Source organism: Saimiri boliviensis, chromosome 6 (genome assembly GCF_048565385.1).
Source record: "Saimiri boliviensis isolate mSaiBol1 chromosome 6, mSaiBol1.pri, whole genome shotgun sequence".
In the NCBI taxonomy this organism is placed as follows: Eukaryota; Metazoa; Chordata; class Mammalia; order Primates; family Cebidae; genus Saimiri; species Saimiri boliviensis.
In genome coordinates, this window is record NC_133454.1 from 86,114,794 (window position 1) to 86,138,456 (window position 23,663).

General features: G+C 35.2%; 1 protein-coding gene across 14 annotated transcripts in view; it reads right to left on the reverse strand.

The window, feature by feature from the left end:
* SOX6 (SRY-box transcription factor 6) overlaps positions 1-23,663 on the reverse strand; it is a 785,339-nt gene that overhangs the window by 506,944 nt on the left and 254,732 nt on the right. For 10 of the 14 annotated variants that reach the window (XM_074401148.1, XM_074401147.1, XM_074401149.1 and 7 more), the window contains one exon: positions 11,158-11,231. The gene's annotated coding sequence lies outside the window, so the exon portion shown is untranslated. The other 4 variants (XM_074401154.1, XM_074401156.1, XM_074401163.1 and 1 more) reach the window with 3 other exon arrangements.

The following is a 23,663-nucleotide window of genomic DNA, read 5'->3' on the forward strand; positions in this document are numbered from 1 at the left end:
ATTTCCCTGACTCTTTGATCTATTAGATATAAGGATGCTTCTTGGTCATAGTTATAATGAATGAGAACTTTCTAAAGGTCTCCCATATACAATGTCAGAGTATAATACATAGATTATTATTTTCACACACATTTACATCAATCTTTACCCAGAGGAAAAAAAAATTGTTCTCATTGGTTTTTACCAGGCAAGCACACATTTCATAAAATTCCTAAAGCTGTACTTAGAAGACACCAAGTCGAAATCAATAAACTTTACATAAATTAGGTGGTAAAAACCTATAGAGCCCTTTTACATTGCTATTGTCTGATCCAAACAAGTATTTTCACATCTTAAAAAACAGTCCTAAAATCCATTCTGTGATTCTACAAAAATCTCTTATTTCAATCATTTACTGTTTAACTTATCTCTCTGCCTTTTTATCCTCTTCTTAATTACTACAACGAAGTAGAAGGAATAGGTATTTCCTCCATTTGTTCAACCACATTGTCTCAAAAAGCTTCAAGGCCCTCAAAGTTTTCTGACACTCAACTTTCTTATTTCTACCCACATTTTTCATGTCTCACTTTCTCAGCCTTCTCTCAGATATTGCCATTTAGTTATCTGTCTTGTGACTACAATTCCAGAGAAAAACTCTAACTAGTCACAAAGTCAACATAATCAGTGGCTTCCACCTACTGCCTCTACCAGGACAAAGCTCAGAATGTTTTAATCCCTTAAAACCATCAGCCATCCAGTGAGCGTATACTTACTACTATATCAGACATCAAAATATGTGAGATCAATATCACCTCTAAAACAATCCATTCTGATTAATGATTCTATAATATACGTAATAGTGGAAGAAAAATAATATATCTGGATTTCTTCATTTTGTTCAGTGAAACTCAGAACATTAGTGGCAGTAATTAAAACTAAGTAATAGGCTTGTCACCAGCCTGCCTTAGCTTTAAGGAAAGAAAGAGTCTATATTATGCCCAATGTAGGCATTTATAAGTGTGCAACTTGGGTTCCATTAATACTGTAGCTTAATTATCTCTGATGTCAGGATAAAAAAGTGACAAATAATAATTAACTGTAAAACATACCTTTTGCTGTGCTTGTGTGCTCCAAAGGTATAAAATAGCCCAGAGGTGAAATAAAAATAGAAAATCTGCTTTTATTAATGAATTCATTCACTTAAGTTTATATCAAAATGTGTGAGCTGAAAAGAAAGAGAAAGAGCTAACTCCAGTACAGTTTGCATCCAAAGAAAACTCCACCCACATAAACTCTGTAGTAACATAACAAGTTTTAAGCCCTTGGGGTAGAAACCATCTTTTCATCTCTTATAAGCACTATGCCAAGCAAATAATAATAATAACAAGCATTACATCACATGAACAAACTTTTCTGAATAATTAAACATTAAGAATATTATCTTTTGCCAGTTATCTATGAAAGGTGGTGCTTTGGAAATTAATTTTTCTACACTGTAATTGTCTCATGTCTTTGACTACCTCCAGCAAGAAATATGTAAGTCATACTCAAAGAGAGAAAGAGAATACACAAAATGTTTTACCTTTACTGGAAATCTTTAACTCACATTTTGATGCTTTGGAGCTAGCAACAATTTGGTGAAATGATAATCATTTATACCAATATTCCAAAATAACATAAAATATGGACTTCAGATAAAACTATATGCTCAAAGTGATACATTTTATTTATTATTCCATCTTTATATGCTGAATAGTTACTAAAATATTTGTCTAAATACCTGAGTAATCAATGACTTCACTTTTTCCTGAATTATAGACAGACTATATTTCACATCTTATAGATTGTTGTAATAAAATAAAAGCAAAAATTGACAAATGGGATTTAATTAAAGACCTTCTGTGCAACAAAAGAAACTATCAACAGAGTAAACAAACAACCTACAGAATGGGAGAAGATTTTTGCAAACTATATATCTGATAAAGGTCTAATATCCAGCATCTGTTAGGAACATAAACAAAATTACAAGAAAAAAAACCAACAACTCCATGAAAAAGTGGGCAAAGGACATGAACAAACACTTCTCAAAAGAAAACATACGTGTGGCCAACCATCACATGAAAAAAAAAATAGTTCAACATCATTGATCATTAGAGAATGCAAATCAAAACCACAATGAGATGCCACCTTATATCAGGAATGGTTATTATTAAAAAGTCAAAAAGTAACAGATGCTGGTAACATTGTGGAGAAAAAGGAATGCTTATACACTGTTGTGGGAGTGTAAATTACTTCAACCATTGTGGAAGACAGTGTGACGACTCTTCAAAGACCTAAAGACAAAAATACCATTCAACCCCGCAATCCCATTACAAGGAATATACCCAAAGGAATATAAATCATTCTATTATAAAGACACATGCATGCATATGTTAATTGCAGCACTATTCACAATAGCAAAGACAATCAATCAACCTAAATGATTATCAATGATAGATTGAATAAAGAAAATATGGTAGATACAGGCTACAGAATACTATGCAGCCATAAAAACAAAGAGATCATGTCCTTTGCAGGGACATGGATGGAGCTGGAGGCCATTGTCCTTGGCAAACTAATGCAGAAACAGAAAATCAAATATCGCATGTTCTTACTTATAAGTGGGATCTAGGTGATGAGAACACATGGACACATAGAGGAAACAACACACACTGGGGCTTCTCAGAGGGTGGAGGGTGGGAGAAGGAAGAGGATCAGAAAAAATAACTAATTGGCTTAATACCTGGAGGATGAAATAATCTGTACAACAAATCTTCATGACACAAGTTTACCTATGTAACAAACCTGCACATGTACCCCCAAACTTAAAAGCTAAAAACAAACAAACAAAAAGACATGCTAACAGTTAAATAACAACAAAAAAGCCAGCTATACCAAATTACTGTATTTATTGACACTTCTTCACTTCTTTATACACGAGACCACCATTAAGCTCAAATAATGGCTTTATTTCCCCTTCTCTAAATGCGTTTAGTTCCTTTCAATATTAATGAAAGCTATGTAAAAATACTAGAAGGTGATTAAGCTTATCTTCTTGGTTAAAAACAAGTTCAGAAAGCAGCTTTTTGGGGAAATATTCAAATATATTAGCAGCTCTTAGAAAATTGCCCCCAAGCCCCACATTGTTTTCAATCTCAAGTTAAAAAGAATTTTTCTCCATTGGGCACTGAATCACTTTAATGTTGACTCTTGTGCAACTCTACTCCACCTTCAAATGTATCCAGTAAATTCAACTTTACTACAGTACTATAAAAATGTGAAAGAACCATAATAGCATCTTAAAAAAAAAAGAGCTGTTGGTACTATATTAGTTTAGAGAAAACCCTAAACTGAATACTAATGCAAAAATTTAATGATAGTTTGCCTAGTTGACAAAAGAGTTACAATAATTATTTTGCTATAATGTAGAAGTTATCTTGAAGGCATCTGAGAACACCAGTGTGTAGGATTCAGAGTAAGTCCCTGAAGTGTCATTTTTCTTGTTTGTTTTTCAGTATCAATCAATCATCAATATACGATCTTCACTGTAACACTGTCCTCTGATTAGAGGATTGCCTTATGAATGAATAAATGTTATAAACAGATTATTCTGCTTCTTTATTAAGTCAGCTTCCTTGATTGGCATCCAACATGGATCCACCTCACACCAATTCCACTTTAGGGTGAATATAGGATTGTGAGGTTATGGTAAAACATTCAGACAGAATCAATACAGTTCTACTTCCATTTTCCTTTATAAGCCACAACCAAATTTTTAGAGTTGAAAAGTAAACCAAGATCAAATTTAGACATGTTGTTTGAAATTAGCGAAGATGAAACACTTCAGTGCCAGACAAAAGCCCTGATTTTAAGAGTAGGTTTTTGCCTTCCTGAAATGCCTAGCTCAGGCTGTGTATTTTTATGCCTGCAGATATTGGCATGTTTCACATTTAAGATTATGACACACCAACTTATTTTGAAATTTTGAAAATCTTCCACTGCGCATGTTTCAAATGTTTCATGACTATCACTGATAATTGAGCAATTAACTTGAAATTACCAAATGTGCTGTGGTGGCACAATATGTAGTAAGCAACATGAAAGAATAAAGAACAGAGGAACTTGGTACAGTGGAAAAAAAAGTAATAAAGGGTAAAATAGGCCATAATAATAATAATAATAGTACTGAGTAAATTTTAATGGTCCCAGGTCTCAGTGGTTTAATAGTGCCAGTAAGATGGTTTAATGAAACAAGACCAGAGTATTAACAAACTTCAGAGCAGTTTGTTCTGCTGCTACACAAATGAAGCCTCTTTCTAACTGGTCTTGTGTAATATTCAGGGACTGGTCCAAAAAGTAAGTGTGGGAGTTTCATTAGACAACAAGCACAAAACAACTAGGTTAAAAATCCTGACAGATTCTTAAGAAATACAAGTTCACACACACACACACAAAAAAAAAATAGATGGAAGGTCTTACTTTAAGTGTAAGACAGGCAAAGCAAAAATTCAAGGGTTAAAGATGACCTCAAGAAGTCATCAAGCTATTGTGAATCTATTTGCAAGTCAAAAATTAAGACACATGGCTTGACATGAAGACTGAAAGATGAAACTCAGCTATACTGGAAAAACCAGAATGCCTCTTCACTGTTCAGTCCATTAAGGTCTCTAATACTGGGCTTTTCTGACTAAAACCATAGTGTGACAATAAAGAGTAGCTTTTTTGTGCTTAAATACAGTCAGTAAAGCAAATTCCATAAGCCTAAATCCTACCTTATTTTGGTGGCAGGCCATTGTAAAGGTTTACAAGAAAAAAACGTAATTTAGAAAGTCAGAGAGGGAAAAAAAAGATTCAAAACTACAGCTAATAAAAAGCACTACTAAAAATATTTTTTTCTCAAAATTCCATCAATACAGCTCCAAAACACCACTAGGAGATTAAAAATAGTCCAGGCTGTCCTTTCAGGTATAAATTAGAAACAGAAATAGAGAGGGCAGAAAGAACAAGTATCTAAGGACTCTAGTATATAAAATTTAAAAGCTTAAAATGTAATGGGTATACACATTCAGATTAGCAAACTCCTTTCAATTAAAGTAGATTCCTGGCCACAGTTCACAAATGTATAGTAGCTGTGTGTATTAATGTAGATACTTCAAATGTCAGTATATCTCTAATTAACATGAGCACACAACTGTAAAACTGAGAAGGCACAATTTTAAATTCCTTACATTCCCAGCATTAATGCTTTCATGGGGCAGCTCCCGTTGTCATGGAAAATGGCATTCAAGTCCTATTTGTGGATTTTCACAGCTCATCTTTTTTATTTACCTGCTCTATGTCAAGATTAGCCTGGAATAATATTTTTTAAAGATAACGTACTTAGACCTACTTGTCCTTAAAATCACAGATGTTCTCACTGAGGGATCTTTGGTCTGGGCTATGCTCAGTTTTAAACAGATTTCTTTCCATTTTAACATGCCACACAGACATGAATTTGTGATTTTTGTTTGTTTGTTTCCTAAAAATCTATGTAATTCAAAAAATTTCAGCTGAAGCACAACATGTGGCAGTTTTGGAATAAAGGAGTAGGAAAATATCAGGGAGGACCAAATGGTCCACGAACCCGAGAAAATGAAGTAAGTGGTAGAAGTGTCTCTATAATCTCTTCCCTGACTTAGTCTATCTCAAATTTTCAAAAATATTCATACAGCAACCAAGTGAAGACTGAGATAGTGATCAAAAACAAAAGAGAGCTGAAATTTTCTCTGAAAGAGGACAGCATAGTGTTATGAAAGGAACACTAAATTTATACCATGAATTCCAGGTTTGAATCCTGCTACTCTACAAAAATAAAGATAATTTGTACTCATTCCACAGAATTTTTGTGAAATTCAGCCAATTAAATGTCTGCAAAATCAAGTGTTATACTATCTTAAAACTCTGTTGGTATTATTATTTCCTCAAGCCTGAAGTTAGGCAACAATCACTTTTTGTACTAGACAATAAAATCCTTGTCAGAGACCTGAGGAAAAAGATTGGAGACCAGGAGCAGAGATAGAATTTTTTAAAAAGGGATTCATTATCAAATTACCAGAAAGACTTGGGTTATCTGAAAAAGCAGGGTAGCTAATAAACCATGTCTGGGTTTTGTTTTTTTTTTCTTTAGCCAATCATTTACTGCTCTGGTAAAATTACCAGATCAAAATTACATAGTTATTTTTCATTAGAGATAAAAAAAATCAAATGTGAGATAACAACATGCAAAACAAGGCAATCTTCCACAATGTCTACTTTAGGAAAAGAAAAAAAAAAGAAGCTTTATATTTTGAAGAAAAAAAAAAGATTAAAACACTAGCATAAGATGTAGCTTCTGAAGAGATAGCCATTTTTCTTCACTGTGTTTTCTTCTTCTGGCCTGGGTAGTTGATTTGAGTAGCAAAGATTCCAATCGGTTCTCACACACTCTTGGTGTGGCCCATTCATTATGGATGTGCAAAACAATATCCCATCTTCCTTATCTCACAGACAGACTTGCACACCTTACTAAGAAACCTTCCCATAGCCATGAGGTATAACTTTCTGCCTTAGATCATGTAGCAAATAAGCAGTTCTAGGACATGGAAATTAAGATTCATAAAAAAGCCATTGTCGCTGAACCCACTTGCTTATTCTTAGGCCTGACTAGATAAATATTTCTATTGTTTTAAATGTCTCATCTTTCAGTATTAGTGGGCAGTTTCCACATCAAGTGAGAGAAATAGAAACTCAAGAATTTTGGATGCCATGTTAATTTTGTCTGACTTATCTTAGTCATAATATCTGGCTATATTTCTTTAATCAAAAGGTTCTGCAGTCAGGAGACAGCCCTAGCAAAACCTGAGATGACTGACCAAAGGAACACCAAAGTCCATGCCCTTAAATAAGCATATAGAAATTCTCAAGACTATAAAATAATTGCTGTATCACTAGCATGACTTCTGCCTAAGTGACCAAACAAAAACTGACTAAAGGCTTTTCGGGTTTTTTGTTGTTGTTGTTGTTTCTTTGTTTTGTTTTTAAGTGGAACTCCAGAAATAACCATACAGAAACTACATCAACAGTGTCCCTTCTAATTTTAGCCTTTCTCTTTGTTAAATCAAAAGAAAATGCTCAATTACTTGGATCACCACCATTCAAAGTTAGTCTAAATATGTCTTGGTGGAGGGAATAAGTTGAAGAATTCAGGAAACAGAGCCTTTGGGTGATAAGAAATGTAAACTATATTTTAATGAAGGCCATCTTGGTTGAGATGCTGGTAATTGTATTTATCACTTCAGAAACTTTACTCATCCTAAAAACTTACTGAAGGGAATGACTAAATAATATGAAATAAGAGAGAAAGGAAGTAAAGAAGAGACAAAGCAACTAAGATCTGGACAGCTCAAAATTATTTCCCTTCATTCAGATTTCCAATAGAATAAGTTCAGTTCCATAGAATCTTCTGTTTTCACAAAGAGCCCTTCGAAGATACTTTATATTTCTTTCTCTATCTTCTTTGCCTCCTAATCCTCACCACAATATCTTGTATAAATTAACAGCTTATGTTTAATCCAAGTGACCTCACAGTTTATATAATTTTGTGCTTTACATAAGACTTAAGTATAAAAATAATAAAAAGTGAATTGATAGTTTCATAAAAGAACTATTTATTATTAAAGCATTAAAAATACATAAAGTGTGTTAAACTATATTAAACATGAACATCTATTTTTTTAACTGGTTCAAAATGCCTGTCCTAATCAATACTACTATTAAAAGAAAGGTAAAGATGATATTAAATACATTTTCAATAGCTCTGCTTAAATACAGAATCACTTAAACTCTAATTTATAACACTGCTTATTTCAAATAATTTCCTAGAAGTATATTCTTTAAAACTCCTTTAGAGCAGTACACTGACAAAGGAAAAGTTTCCTAAGTCTTTTCTGTTATCAAATGTAAAAAAGCCCCCTAAATACCAATAGTTCACAACAATGTATACATACACATATATTTTAAACTCAAGTTACTTAAATATAGGTTTAAATACACACAGACATTTTTAATATCTGCCACATACTCTACACCACTTCTATATAATAAATATATATCAATTAATTTCAAGTACTTTAATAGATCTTTAAAGTTCATTCAATTTTTTTCTTGAAATGTGCCTTCTTTACTTATAAAAAGTACCTTTGTTCTTCAAAATATTATTTAAAATATAGTGGTGTTTTGTGGATAAGGAAGAGTACAGTATGCCTTAGTATAGGCATACCTTGGAGATATTGCAGGTTTGATCCAGATCACTGCAATAAGGCAAATATTGTGATAAAGCAAGTCACACAACCTTTTTCGTTTCCCAGTGTATGTAAGTTATGTTGACACTATACTATACTATAAAGTGTGCAATGGCATGATGTCTAAAAAACAATGTATATACCTTAATTAAAAATACTTTATTGCTAAAAAATAATAACGATCATTTAAGCCTTCAGTGAGACATAATCTTTTTTTATGGGTGAATGCTCTCGCTTTGATGTTGATGGCCGCTGACTGATCAAGGTGGTAGTTGCAGAAGGTTGGGTGGCTGTGGCAATTTCTTAAAATGAGACAACGGCATTTGCCTCACTAATTGACTCTTCCTTTACAAAATACTTTTCTGTAACATACAATGCTGTTCGATAGCATTTTACCCACAGCAGAACATCATTCAAAGTTGAGTCAATCCTCTCAAACCCTGCTGCTCTTTTATCAACTAAGTTCATGTAATATTCTAAAACTTTTGTTGTCATTTAAACAATGTTCACACAGCATCTTCCACCAGGGTAGATTGCATCTCAAGAAACCACTTTCTTTGCTCACAAAGAAGAAGCAACTTCTCATCTGTTCAACTTGTAGCATGAGATTGTAGAAATTCAGTAACATCTTTAGGCTCCACTTCTCATTCTACTTCTAATTCGACTTCTCTTGCTATTTCTACCACATCTGCAGTTACCTCCTCCAATGATGTCTTGATCCCTTGAAAGTCATCCATGAGGGCGGAAATAAATTTCTTTCAAATTCTTCTTAATATTGCTATTTTTTGACTTCCTCCCATGAATTACAAATATTCTTAATGGTATCTAGAATGGTGACTCCTTCATAGAAAGTTTTCAATTTACATTGCCCATATTCATTAGCAGAATCACTATGTATGGCAACCACAGCCTTACAAAATGTACTTCTGAAATAATAAGACTTGAAAGTTGAAATTAGTCCTTGATCCATAGGCTACAGCACAGATGTTGTGTTAGCAGGCATAAAAACAACATTAATCTCTGTGTACATCTCAACCTGAGTTCTTGATGACCAGGTGCATTTTCAACGAGAAATAATATCTCTAAGGGAATCTTTAAGTAGTAGGTCTCAACCATGGGTTTAAAATATTCAGCAAACCATGCTATAAACAAGTGTGCTGTCACTCAGGCATCCTTATTCCACTTATAGAACACAGGCAGAGTTCATTCCTAAAGGCCCTAAGATTTTCAGAATGTTAAATAAACATGGGCTTCAAGTTAAATTCACCAGCCACATTAGCCTCTAACAAAAGAGTTCACCTATCCTTTGAAGCCTTGAAGCCAGGTGTTGACTTCTCCTCTCCAGCTATAAAAGTCCTACATAGCATTTTCTTCCTACATAAGGCTGTTTTATCTACATTGAAAATTTGTATTTTGATGTAGTCACTTTCATCAATGGTCTTACCTAGATCTTCTGGATAACTTGATGCAGTTTCTCCATTAGCACTTGCTGCTTCACCTTCACTTTTATGCTACGGAGACTGCTATTTTCCTTAAACCTTGTGAACCAATCTCTGCTAGCTTCAAACTTTCTTCTGCAGCTTCCTCACTTCTCTCAGCCTTCACAAAAATTGAAGAGAGTTAGGGCCTTGCTCTGGATTAGGCTTTGCCTTAAGGGAATGTCGTGGCTTATTTGTTCTTCTATCCAGACCACTCAAACTTTCTCCATATCAGCAGTAAGGCTATTTTGCTTTCTTATTATAGTTGTAGCACTTTGCATTTCCTTCAAGAACTTTACCTTTGCATTCACAACTTGGCTAACTGGTACAAGAGGCCTAGCTTTTGACCTGTCTCAGCTTTCAACATGCCTTTCTCACAAAGTTGAATCAGTTGCAGCTGTTGATTTCATGTGAGACTTTAATATCCTTCTCCTTTCACTTGAACACTTAGACATCATTGTAGGGTTATTAATTGGCCCAATTTCAATATTGTTGTGCCTCAGAGAATAGGGTGGCTTGAGGAGAGGGAGAAGGATGGGAGAACAGCCAGTTGGCGGAACAATCAGAACACACACAATACACACAAGTTCACCACCTTTTATAGGCCTGTTTGGTGGGGCCCCATAATAATTACAATAGTGACATCAAGATCACCGATTATGGATCATCATAACAGACATAATAATAATAAGACAGTTTAAAATATTGTGAGAGTTACAAAAATGTAACAGACATGAAGTGAGCACAAGCTGTTGGAAAAATGGTGCCAAAAGATTTGCCCAATGCAGGGTTGCCACAAACCTCTAATTTGTCCAAAAAAAAAAAAATCTGCAAAGCACAATAAAACAAAGTACAATAACATGAGGATTGCCTGTATATAATCTCCTCATGTGCTAACAGCTCTTTGAATTCTTTATCATCCCACATCTTCCCTATGGGCATAGATAGGCACATAGCACTTTTCAAGTACAGATAACCAGAAGACTATCAGAAGTTATCAGGGTAAATTATTCATGTGTATATAGACTACACTCTTTAAGATAACTCATTCCTACAATTGAGCCCTATTCTCAAAGAGTAAGACAGTTATTCTTTAAGCTTATTATAACAGGCCCTGCATTGTGTTATTTCACTTGAAATTACAACAAATCGAGGCTTTTTATTACCAGCTGGTACTTCTTTCTATGCTCCTCCCAAGAAAACACTTATCAAAAAATAATAATTACAAAATGATTGCAGAACAACTAATAAAAATTCACAAACACTAGAAGTTAAGAACTTGTTTATAAACTATAACTGCATCATTACACAATGAGGAAAGTGATAAATAAACCAATACTTACAAATCTGCCCAAAAAATATCAGCCCCAGCACCCAGAAATCACTGGTAAATTGCCTTTGAATTCATGAAAGTGACCTGAAATTTTAATAGAAAATAAAATAAAAAGGATAAGTAAATTGCATTTATATGCTTTATTAAAGAAGTATACTTTCTGGCTAAAAATCATACACTTTTTAATTCAGGCAGTTGTCCCAATCTACTGTAAAAACTTTTTCCAAGATGATAATGACAAAAAAAACACAATTATTTTATTGTTCTACATCTAAGAATGCCACATCTCCTTCCAATATTGCTTTTTAAAAAAAATTGTTGGTAATAAAGTAGACGTTGAAAGTACAAATAAGTAAAAACAAAAGGGAAAAATATTAAGAGAAAGAAATAGGCTTATAATTTATATTTGAAAAACACGTTTAATTTATGTCTGCAAGTTGAAATGAATTAGCTTCACAGAGAATATCTTAAATGTGTTAGACAGGAATATCTTGTAGGAAGAATTAATAAGAAAGGATGGAGTGTTTGTTCTACCTAAGGTGTGGAACTCATTAGATGCTTAGGCTATATACAGTGCATTCTGTATAAGCCATAATTCAATCCAAAATCATTTTGCTCACATACACTTTAGCTCTGGCTGAAGAGGTAACAGATGCAACTCAAACACACAGGGCTAGCCTTATAATAATTTTTAACATACTAAGAGTCATTTTATGCCTCTAAATATCTATTATTTCCTCTATCCAGAACCCCCATGCATTAGAAGGTAGTTTGGTAGTTTATTGTTATTGTTTGGTCTAAATACAGCATATTTTTAGTTCCATTAAAACAAAGAAACTTTGTAACAGAGGCTGTATTCTTTCAAAAATGTGAGGATGGCTGTGAGTAGTAGTCAACTAAAAATAATAATAGAGCTTGGGTTCCTAATTTAGGTCAGAAACTTTCCTAGGCTTTGGGGATTGGTTTGATTCAATCTGCAGTTTTTAAATATAGCCAGTAAATATCTAGGCTAGTTACAGCTAACTAGATTTAAATAAAATCTTTCTGAAAAAAAACAATGGATCTTGATCGACATCATTTGTAGGGAACCACTGCACCCAACTTTGCAATTATAGCACAAATGACCTTAATAGTTTAGGTATAGGCATCTGAAATTAAAATTATATATGAAATAAATATCTAACTCAGCCCTCTCCAACCCCCAAATTATGCTTTTGCCTAAATGATCCAGATAATTTATTCTATTTTCTAGTCAAGATTGACATAATAGAGCTGGGTGCAGTGGCTCATGCCTATAATCCCAGCACTTTGGGAGGTTGAGGCAAGTGGATAGCTTGAGTCCAAGAGTTCAAAACCCAACTAGGCAACATGGCAAGACCCCATCTATAAAAAATTTTTTTTAAAGATTGATAGATGACAAAGGTCTGGGGATTTGGACAGCTTTAAGCATTGACAGCTAACATAGCCACTAGACTTCTTCACAACACCTTCTTGTCCTTGTAGGAAACGGTGTCTCAGGGCTTCCCCACTCAAGTTTCACCAGTTTCCAGCAACTCTGTAATGCCTACTTCCACAGTGCAAGAAGTACAGGATAGTCTGGCCAAAGGGACATATCTCTGTCATTAATTTCTGGTATTATGTCCTTTTCATCCTCATGGCTTCACTGTTTGGAGATCTGGGAGAGTAATTTTATCTGGGACACCACACAAGCCTACCCGGACATACTATGTGTAGTATTCAAAACCATCAAAGAGTACTAGTTCTGATACAAACCATCCTGACATTCTATCCCCCACTGAGTTATAAATTATAATTTCCTTATAAAAAAGTTACCCACAAAAAAATTTTTACAGCAAAATGCTGTATATCCAAAAGTTTAAATTCTAGAATCCAAAAGAGTTTTTAGTACTTATACATTTTTAAATACCACACCTTGTTTTTCTGGCAACTACTTTTTTTAAAGCATTAATTGGAATTATGCTATATACATAATACATCCTATTCCTTCACTTCCGCATAATGAATGGGAAGCTAAAAGAAAATGCAGCCTAAAAAAGAAAAAAAAAAAAAGAGGAAAGAAAATGCAGCCAGAAAGATATTGTGGTCAGGATGGATTTAATTTTTTAATCCATGAACTGTCTCAAAATTAAGATCTCTAACTTTGGAAATATTTTTAATTTTGGAACAAGTCAGATTCCAGACATTTAGAACAAATAACATTTTAACATACAACATACAAAGTCAGTAAATCTTATTCGACGTATCAGTGAAGTCCTGCTACATATGGTAAAAGCAACTGTGAATCTTATTATCAACTGATTTGCACTATTGGTGAAGTTTAGAGCAAAGAATTTAAAAATAATAAGTTCCTATGGTCAAAGAGTACATTATTACATAATTTTAAAAATGACTTTAATGCATACTTCCACATGCAGATAACTAAAGGCTAAACAAGCAACATTTTATGAGGGGCAGAGTTAAGAACTGATACACACGCAACTTGAAATAAGGTACCTTTCTAACAACTAGAAAAGGTTATTCTAAAAAGACATTTCAAAAAATAAAACCAGTCACTATGGTCCCGAAGGCAGCACAAATGTGAGAAGATAGAAAATGAAATGCCAGAGCAAATCATTACATGTTCTGGAAAATCTCAATGTTTAGCAAAATGAATCCTCAGATCACCCATTTACCCAAGGACTGTTCCAGTCCTCTATTTGCTCATTTATACATTCAGCAAATAGTGACCATGGGTTAAAGATCACACTGTACAGTAAGAACACAAAAATTTACATTGAAAAAATACGGCCTTTCCCATCAAGGATTTCAAACAATCAATAATCCAACCTGGGTCACAGTCTATTACACATCTGACCATGGTGGTAATTTGCTCCATAACATTTAGACATCAAGTCTTTGACATATTCTTAATGTACTAAATAAAAAATACATTGCTACAAATGCTTCAATATAAAAATGTACAAGGGGCAAGTGTGGTGGCTCATGCCTGTAATCCCAACATTTTGGGAGGCCAAGGCAGGTGGATCACTTGAGGCTAGGAATTTGATACTAGCCTGGCCAACATGGTGAAACCCTATCTCTACTAAAAATAGAAAAATTAGCCGGGCATGGTAGTGCATGCCTGTAATACCAGCTACTGAGGAGGCTAAGACCCAAAAATTACTTGAACCCAGAAGCCAGAGGTTGTAGTGAGCTGAGATTGCATCACTGCACTCCAGCCTTGGCAACAGAGCAAGACTGTGTCTCAAAAAAAAAAAAAAAAACAAGGGATATAAGAAGAAATGTACAAATGAAGAAGTGCAAATTTCCAATAATATAAAAATGTGTGCAATCTACCAAATAGCCAAAGAAATGTAAACAAAATATCTTCACTCATAATATTTGCAAAACATTTTATAAACCAGACAAAAACTGGTGTTTGTAAGAGTGTCAAAAAATAAGCACTTTCATTTACTATGGATGGGATTATAAATGTATGCCTTCTTAATGGTAATTTTACAGTAAGTTTTAAAACTTTTACTGTCCATATCCTTTGAGTTTGCAATGCTACTTTCAAAATTTATCCTAAGCAGCTCATTACAAATATGATAAAGATAATACATTTAAAATGTATATTCATTATAGTTTTTTATAATAGCCAAAAATTTGGAATAACCTATTGATTGAATAAGTAAATTGTGGTACATACATATAACACTACTCTGCAACTATTAAAAATCATTATATAAATCTATATTTATTGACAGAAAAGATGGCCACAATACATTTTTGAATAAAAAATACATGTATGATAAAAGCCCATCAATTTATAGAATAGCAAATATTTACATGGAAATCAAATATATATGCATGTATAAGTTTCATGAAATTTAATTTAAAAAAAATGTTAACATTGGGCAAGGTGCTATAGGTTATTTTCACTTTCTTACCCTTATGGTTTGATATTATTTAGATTTTTTATACTTAACATGTCTAACGTGTCCCAAAACAAAGAAGCTATTTCTAAAATTCAGTGTATCACTTAGACATTCAAAAGAAATCATCCAGATCTAGGACAATTTGCTATTAGTCTGGGAGCAAAAGCCAAATATTAATATTAGTTTTAAAAACTCTCAAAATTACAGGGCATCTTCAAATGAGTATCTTAACATCAAATGAAGAAACCACAAATACTTTCACAAAAGCATGTCCTATTCTACCAAAAATAGGTAATAGATCAAAGGTAAATAGCAAATAAAAACATTGCCACCTCCCTGTATAATTAGACTTTAAAAGCTTTCAAGCTACATTTTTAAATCCTGCTTAAAGCTCTCTCTTTCAGCCACACCCATTTCTATTTTGAGTTACTCCCCCTTACCTTCTTTTTATTACTTGAGTTAGCAAGAAAGTTCAAGCATCAAATAGGTGATTGGATTAAATGACCTTACAGCCCTGAGATTAAATGATTCTAATGTATTATTTAAGGTACTAAAGTACTTCCAAAACACCTGTAACAAATTTTGTCCACTTTTACATTAAATCATAGCACTGCATGATTAAAACTGGTCATTAATTAAATAACTTTTTAAATTTATTGATGCATTGATTTTACTATTATACATAGCGAGTCACTGAATTAAAACAACTGTCTTAAAAGCATTTATTTTCTCAACTAACTTTTGGGACAAGATCGATGCCTGGTATTTTATATATGAAAATAAAAATTCACATTAAAAATATCTTGTATGCAAATTCACATGGGTTTTCTGGGACATGTGATTGTTGCATTAAAACTATTGTTATTAGAAAAAGGTGGATCAAAGATGGCCAAATAGGAACAGCTCTGGAGTGCAGCTCCTGGCCAGAACATAGAAAGGAGTGATCACTTCATTTCCAAGAGGAATTTTTACTGCTCACAGACCAGGAAATTGCTGGGCAGAAAAGCACCACGAGTCTCCAGCATGGCTGTTTCAGCTGGCACAGTGGGTCTTTGCACAAAAACGCACACAAATCTGGGCGGTCATTTCAACTGGCACTTGGAATGCCTGGGAGACAGAGTCACCCATTCAACTGAATAAAGAAGGGCTGAAACAGGAAACCAGGTGATCCGGCTCAGCAGATCCCACCCCCACAAAGACTAGCAATCTAAAATGCTCTGGATTGAGAGTTTCACAGTAAGCACAGCTGGACAAGGCACAGTCCAACTCTGTGGGTGGAAAGGCATCTGCCATTACCGAGGCAATCCACCACTAACGAGGTAGCCCACCATTACTGAGGCAGTCCATCATTACTGAAGCAGTCTGCCATAACAGAGACAATCTGCCATTACCAAGGCAGTCCTCCATTACAGAGACAGTCCACCATTACTGAGGCAGACTGCCATTATTGAGGCAGTTTTTCTATAAACAAAACCACAAGGACGCTCACACAGGAGCTGGGCAGAGCCCACAGCAGCTCAGCAATACCTCTGCTGGCAGACTGTGATTAGGCTATGTCCTTGCTGGGCAGGGCATCTCCGAAAAAAGGCAGCAGCATGTCAGTGGCTTATAAATAAAGACCCACCTTCCCAGGACAAAGAACCTGGGAAAAAAAAAAAAAGGTGGTTATGAAGTCTGCTGCAGCAGACTTAAATGTACCTACCCAGCAGCTCTGACCAAAACAATGGAGCTCACAGCCTAGCACCTGAGCTCCTATAAGGGACAAACTGTCTCCTGAAGCAGCTCCCCAACCCCCATATATACAAAGAGACACCTCATAAAGGAGAGCTCAGGCCAACATCTGGTGGGTATCCTTCTGAGACAAAGATAACAGAAGAAGAAACTGGCAGCAACCCATACTGCTCTGCAGCCACCACAGGTGATCCCAGGCAAGCAGGGTCTGGCGTGGGCCTCCAGCAGTCGTAGAGCAGAGGCACCTGACTGTTAGAAGGAAAACTAAAAAACAGAAAGAAATAACTTCATCATCAACAAAAAGGGCATCCACTCAGAGACCCAATCCAAAAGTCACCAACTACAAAGACCACAGGTAAATAAACCCAGAAACATGGGAAGAAACCAGTGCAAAAAGGATGAAAACATCAAAAATCAGAATACCTCTCCTCCTCCGAGGGATCATAACTCCTCATCAGCAAGGAAACAAAGCTGGATGGAGAGTGAGTCTGATGAATTGACAGAAACAGACTTCAGAAAGTGGGTAATAACAAACGTCTCTGAGCTAAAAGAACATGTTCTAACCTAATGCAAATAAACTAAGAACTTTGAAAAAAGGTTTGACAAAATGTTAATGAGAATAAACCGCTTAAAGAAGAATATAAAAGACTTAATGGAGCTGAAAAGCACAACAGTAGAACTTCACAAATCATATACAAGTTCCAATAGCTGAAATGACCAAGCAGACAAAAGGATATCAAAGATTGAAGATCAACTCAATAAAATAAAACAAAAAGGCAAGATTAGAGGAAAAGGACTAAAAAGAAATGAACAAAGCCTCCAAGAAATATGGGATTATGTGAAAAGACCTAATCTACGTTTGATAGGTGTACCTGAATGACGGAGAGAATGAATCCAAGTCGGAAAACACTCTTCAGGATATTATCCAGGAAAACTTCCCCAACCTAGCAAGACAGGCCAATATTCAAGTCCAGGAAATACAGAGAACACCACAAAAATATTCCTCAAGAAGAGCAACCCCAAGGCACTTAATTGTCAGATTCACCAGGGTTGATATGTAGGAAAAAATGCTAAGGGCAGCCAGAGAGAAAGGTGGGTTACCCACAAAGGGAAGCCCATCAGACACACAGTGGACCTCTTGGCAGAAACCCTACAAACCAGAACAGAGTGGGGCCAATATTCAACATCCTTAAAGAGAAGAACTTTCAACCTAGAATTTCATACCTAGCCAAACTAAGCTTCATAAGTGAAAGAAAAATAAAATACTTTACAATCAAGCAATTGCTCTGAGATTTCATCACCACCAGGCCTACCTTACAAGAGCTCCTGAAAGAAGCACTAAACATAGAAAGTAACAACCAGTACCAGCCACTCCAAAAATGTACAGAATGGTAAAGAGCATCAACACAATGAAACAACTGCAGCAGCTAATGGGGAAAACAACCACCTAGCATCAAAATGGAAGGGTCATATTCACACATAACAATACTAACCTTAAATGTAAATGGGCCAAATGCCCCAATCAAAAGACACAGACGAGCAAATTGGATAAAAATTCAAAACCCATTCAGTTGTGCTCTATTCAGGAAACCCATCTCACATGCAAGGACACACATAGGCACAAAATAAAGGGATGGAGAAAGGTTTATCAAGCAAATAGAAAGCAAAAAAAAAAAAAAAAAAAAAAAAAAAGCAGGAGTTGCAATTCTAGTCTCTGGTAAAATAGACTTTAAACCAACAAAGATCAAAAGAGACAAAGAAGGCCGTTACATAATGGTAAAAGGATCAATGCAACAAGAAGACCTAACTATCCTAAATATATGCACACCCAACACAGGAGCACCCACATACATAAAGCAAGTTCGTAATGATCTACAAAGAGACTGAGATTCCCACACGATAATTGTGGGGGACTTTAACACTCCAGTGTCAATATTACACAGATCAATGGGACAAAAAATTAACAAGGATATCCAGGTCTTGAACTCAGATTTGGACCAAGCAGACCTAAAAGACATTTACAGAACTCTCCAACACAAATCCACAGACTATACATTCTTCTCAGCAACACATCACACCTACTCTAAAATTGGCCACATAATTGGAACTAAACCACTCCTCAGCAAATGCAAAGAACAGAAATCATAACAAACAGTCTCAGACCACAGTGGAATCAAATTAGAACTCAGGATTAAGAAACTCACTCAGAACTGCACAACATCATAAAATGAAATGAAGGCAGAAATAAAAATGTTCTTTGAAACCAACTAGAATGAAGATACATACAAGATACATACAAGACTCTCTGGGACACATTTAAAGAAGTGTCTAGAGGAAAATTTGTAGCAATAAATGCTCACATGAGAAGCAAAGAAAGATCTAAAATTGACACCCTATCATCAAAATTGAAAGAGCTAGAGGAGCAAGATAAAAAAAAAAAAACTCAAAAGCTAGCAGAAGACAAGAAATAACTAAGATCAGAGCAGAACTGAAGGAGATAGAGATACAAAAAACCCTTCAAAAAATTAATAAATCCGGGAGGTGGTTTTTTTAAAAGATCAACAAAATAGACAGACTGCTAGCCAGATTAATAAAAAAGAAAAGGGAGAAGAACCAAATAGATGCAATAAAAAATGATAAAGGGGATATCACCACTGATTCCACCAAAATACAAACTACCATCAGAGATTACTACAAACAACTTTACGCATATAAACCAGTAAACCTGAAAGAAATGGATAAATTCCTAGACACTTGCACCTTCCCAAGCCTAAACCAGGAAGAAGTTGAAACCCTGAATAGACCAGTAACAAGGGCTCAAGTTGAGGCAGCAATTAATATCCTATCAAAAAAAAAAGCCCAGGTCCAGAGGGGTTCACAGTTGAATTCTACCAGACATACAAAGAAGAGCTAGTACCACTCTTTCTGAAACTATTCCAAACAATCCAAAAAGAGGGAATCCTTCCTAAATCAACTTATGAGACCAACACCATCCTCATACCAAAACCCGGCAGAGACTCAACAAGAAAAGAAAACTTCAGGCCAATATCCATGATTAACATAGATGCAAAAATCTTCAATAAAATACTGGCAAACCAATTGCAACAGCACACCAAAAAGCTTATCCCTCATGATTAAGTAGGCTTCACCCCAGGGATGCAAGGCTGGTTCAGCATACACAAGTCTATACACATAATTCACCGCATAAACAGAACAAAAGACAAAAACAACATGATTATCTCAATTGATGCAGAGAAGGCATTTGACAAAATTCAACAGCCCTTTAATGACTTTTTTGTACTAGATAATTCTATCTTTCTGTAATAATTTAAATTTTTCATTTCCAACTAATTTAATTTAATATGTTAAAAACTCTTAACAAACCAGGTATCAATGGAACATATCACATAATAAAAAAAGCTATTTATGACAAGTCCACAGCCAAAATCATACTGAATGGGCAAAAACTGGAAGCAGTCCTTTGACATCTGGCACTAGACAAGGATGCCCTCTCTCACCACTCCTATTCAATATAGTATTGGAAGTTCTAGCCAGAGCAATCAGGCAAGAAAAATAAATAAAGGGTATTTAATTAGGAAAGGAGGAAGTCAAATTGTCTCTATTTGCAGATGACATGATTGTATATTTAGAAGACCCCATCATCTCAGCCCAGAATCTCCTGAAACCGATAAGTAACTTCAGCAAAGTCTCAGGATACAAAATCAATATGCAGAAATCAAAAGCATTCCTATACACCAATAACAGACTTAAAGAGAGCCAAATCAAAAATGAACTGCCATTCACAATTGCTACAAAGAGAATAAAATACCTAGGAATACAACTAACAAAGGTTGTAAAGGACCTCTTCAAGGAGAACTACAAACCACTGCTCAAGGATAATAAGAGAGGACACAAACAGATGGAGAAACATTCCATGTTCATGATTAGGAAGAATCAATATTGTGAAAATGGCCATATGCCCAAGGTAATTTATACATTCAACGCTATCCCCATCAAGCTACCTATGACCCTATTCACAGAACTGGAAAAGAAAAACACCTGAAACTTCATATGGAACCAAAAGAGAGCCTGCATAGCCAAGTCCATTCTAAGCAAAAATAACAAAGCTGGAGACATCACACTACCTGACTTCAAACTATACTACAAGGCTACAGTAATCAAAACAGCATGGTACTGGTACCAAAACAGAGATATAGATCAATGGAACAGAACAGAGGCCTCGGAGGCAATGCCACACATCTACAGCCATCTGATCATGGACAAACACAAGCAATGAAGAAAGGATTCCCTGTTTAATAAATGGTGTTGGGAAAATTGGCTAGCCATGTGCAGAAAGTAGAAACTGGGCCCCTTCCTGACACCTTACACTAAAATTAACTCCAGATGGATTAAAGACTTAAACATAAGACCTAACACACCATAGAACCCCTAGAAGAAAAACTAGGCAATACCATTCAGGACATAGACATAGGCAAGGACTTCATGGCTAAAACACCAAAAGCAATGGCAACAAAAGCCAAAATAGACCAATGGAATCTAAATTCCAGAGCTTCTGCACAACAAAAGAAACAATCATTAGAGTGAACTGGAAACCACAGAATGGGAAAAAAAAATTTGCAATCTACTCATCTGAGAAAGGCCTAATATCCAGAATCTACAAAGAACTAAAACAGATTTACAAGAAAAAAAACAAACAAACCCATTCAAAAGTGGGTGAAGGATATGAACAGGCACTTTTCAAAAGAAGACATTTATGCAGCCAAAAAACATATGAAAAAATGCTCATCATCACTGGTCATTAGAGAAATGCAAATCAAAACCACATTGAGATACCATCTCACACCAGTTAGAATGCCAATCATTACAAAATCTGGAGACAACAGATGCTGGAGAGGACGTAGAGAAATGGAAACACTTTTACACTGTTGGTGGGAGTATAAATTAGTTCAACCATTGTGGAAGACAGTATGGAGATTCCGCAAGGACCTAGAAATAGAAACTCCATTTGATCCAGCAATCCTATTACTGGGTATATATCCAAAGAATTATACATCGATTTATTATAAAGACACATGCATACATATGTTCACTGTGGCGTTGTTTACAATAGCAAAGACTTGGAACCAACTGAAATGCCAATCGATGATAGACCAGACAAGGAAAATGTGGCACATATACGCCATGGAATACTATGCATAAAAAATGATGAGTTCATGTCCTTTGTAGGAACATGGATGAAACTAGAAACTGTCATTCTCAGCAACCTGACACAAGAACAGAAAATCAAAGCCCACATGTTCTCACTCACAGGCAGGTGTCGAACAATGAGAACACATGGACACAGGGAGGGGACCATCACAAACTGGAGTCTGTTGGGGGGGACTAGGAGAGGGACAGTGCGAAGTAGAGAGTTGGGAAGGGATAACATAGGGAGAAGTGCCAGATATAGGTGATGGGGATGCAGGCAGCAAACCAGATTGCCATGTATGTACCTATGCAACAATCCTGCATGTTCTCCACATGCACTCCAGAACCTAAAGTGCAATAAAATATATATACATATGTAACAAAAAACTATTGCTATTTCCTGCAAAACTGCATCAATTAAAAAATTTCTATTTTTAGCCGGGCACGGTGGCTCAAGCCTGTAATCCCAGCACTTTGGGAGGCCGAAGCGGGTGGATCACAAGGTCGAGAGTTCGAGACCATCCTGGTCAACATGGTGAAACCCCATCTCTACTAAAAATACAAAAAATCAGCTGGGCATGGTGGCGTGTGCCTGTAATCCCAGCTACTCAGGAGGCTGAGGCAGGAGAATTGCCTGAACCCAGGAGGCAGAGGTTGCGGTGAGCCGAGATCACGCCATTGTACTCCAGCCTGGGTAACAAGAGCGAAACTCCGTCTCAAAAAAAAAAAAAAATCTATTTTTAAAGCTATTATCAGTTTTTTTGTTTATAGCTTTACTAGATTAAACTCATGTTTACTGAACTTCATAATGCTTAGTTTTCTTTTTTCCTTAATAATCATAATAAATTATGCAGAATTTGAATTAACTATAAATAACAAAATGTGAAATTTGATTTTCAGTAGAACTGACATTAAGCTAACGTCCAACTTTTTTTTTAATGCAGTTGCTAATAACTAAGAACATCACAATACTGAATAGAAAAGGAGGGTTCAGTTATTCATATTTATGTCTTCTAATGCAAAAGGTTAGAGTATTTGTGAGGTACCAAGGAAGACAACTTAAGATGCTACCTAGTCCACCACTCTGCTTTTCTGGAAGAACTTGTTTCCTCAAAGAAATAGGAATTTCTCCTATTCTCAAAAGTCTCCAAAGGTAGTTATTATTGAAGCCACCTCATAGTAGCGTATTTATGTATTCTATGCTGCTCAACATATATCTCTTCAATGTTATTTTGGTATTGAGGGCCACGACTTAGAAGGCACATTGACAAAGCATTCAGAGGTGAATGACTAGAAAACATTACAGAAACCATGTTACAATAGAATGGTTGCATCTTCCAATTATGGTAGTTGAAATGAACTTGGAGATCATCTAGTCCAGTGATTACCAAACTCTTTGGTCTCAGGACTCCTTTATATTCCTAAAAATTAATGAGAGTCCCAAAGAGCTATTGTTACACTTACCAATATTTACTATATTAGAAATTAAAACTTTAAAATTTTTAAATAGTTATTTTAAATAACAAAAATAAACCTATTACATAGTAATATGAAGTATTTTATGAAATATAAGCACATTTTCCAAAAGAAAAAATAGAAAGAAAACTAGCATTGCTTTACATTTTTGCAAATCTCCTAA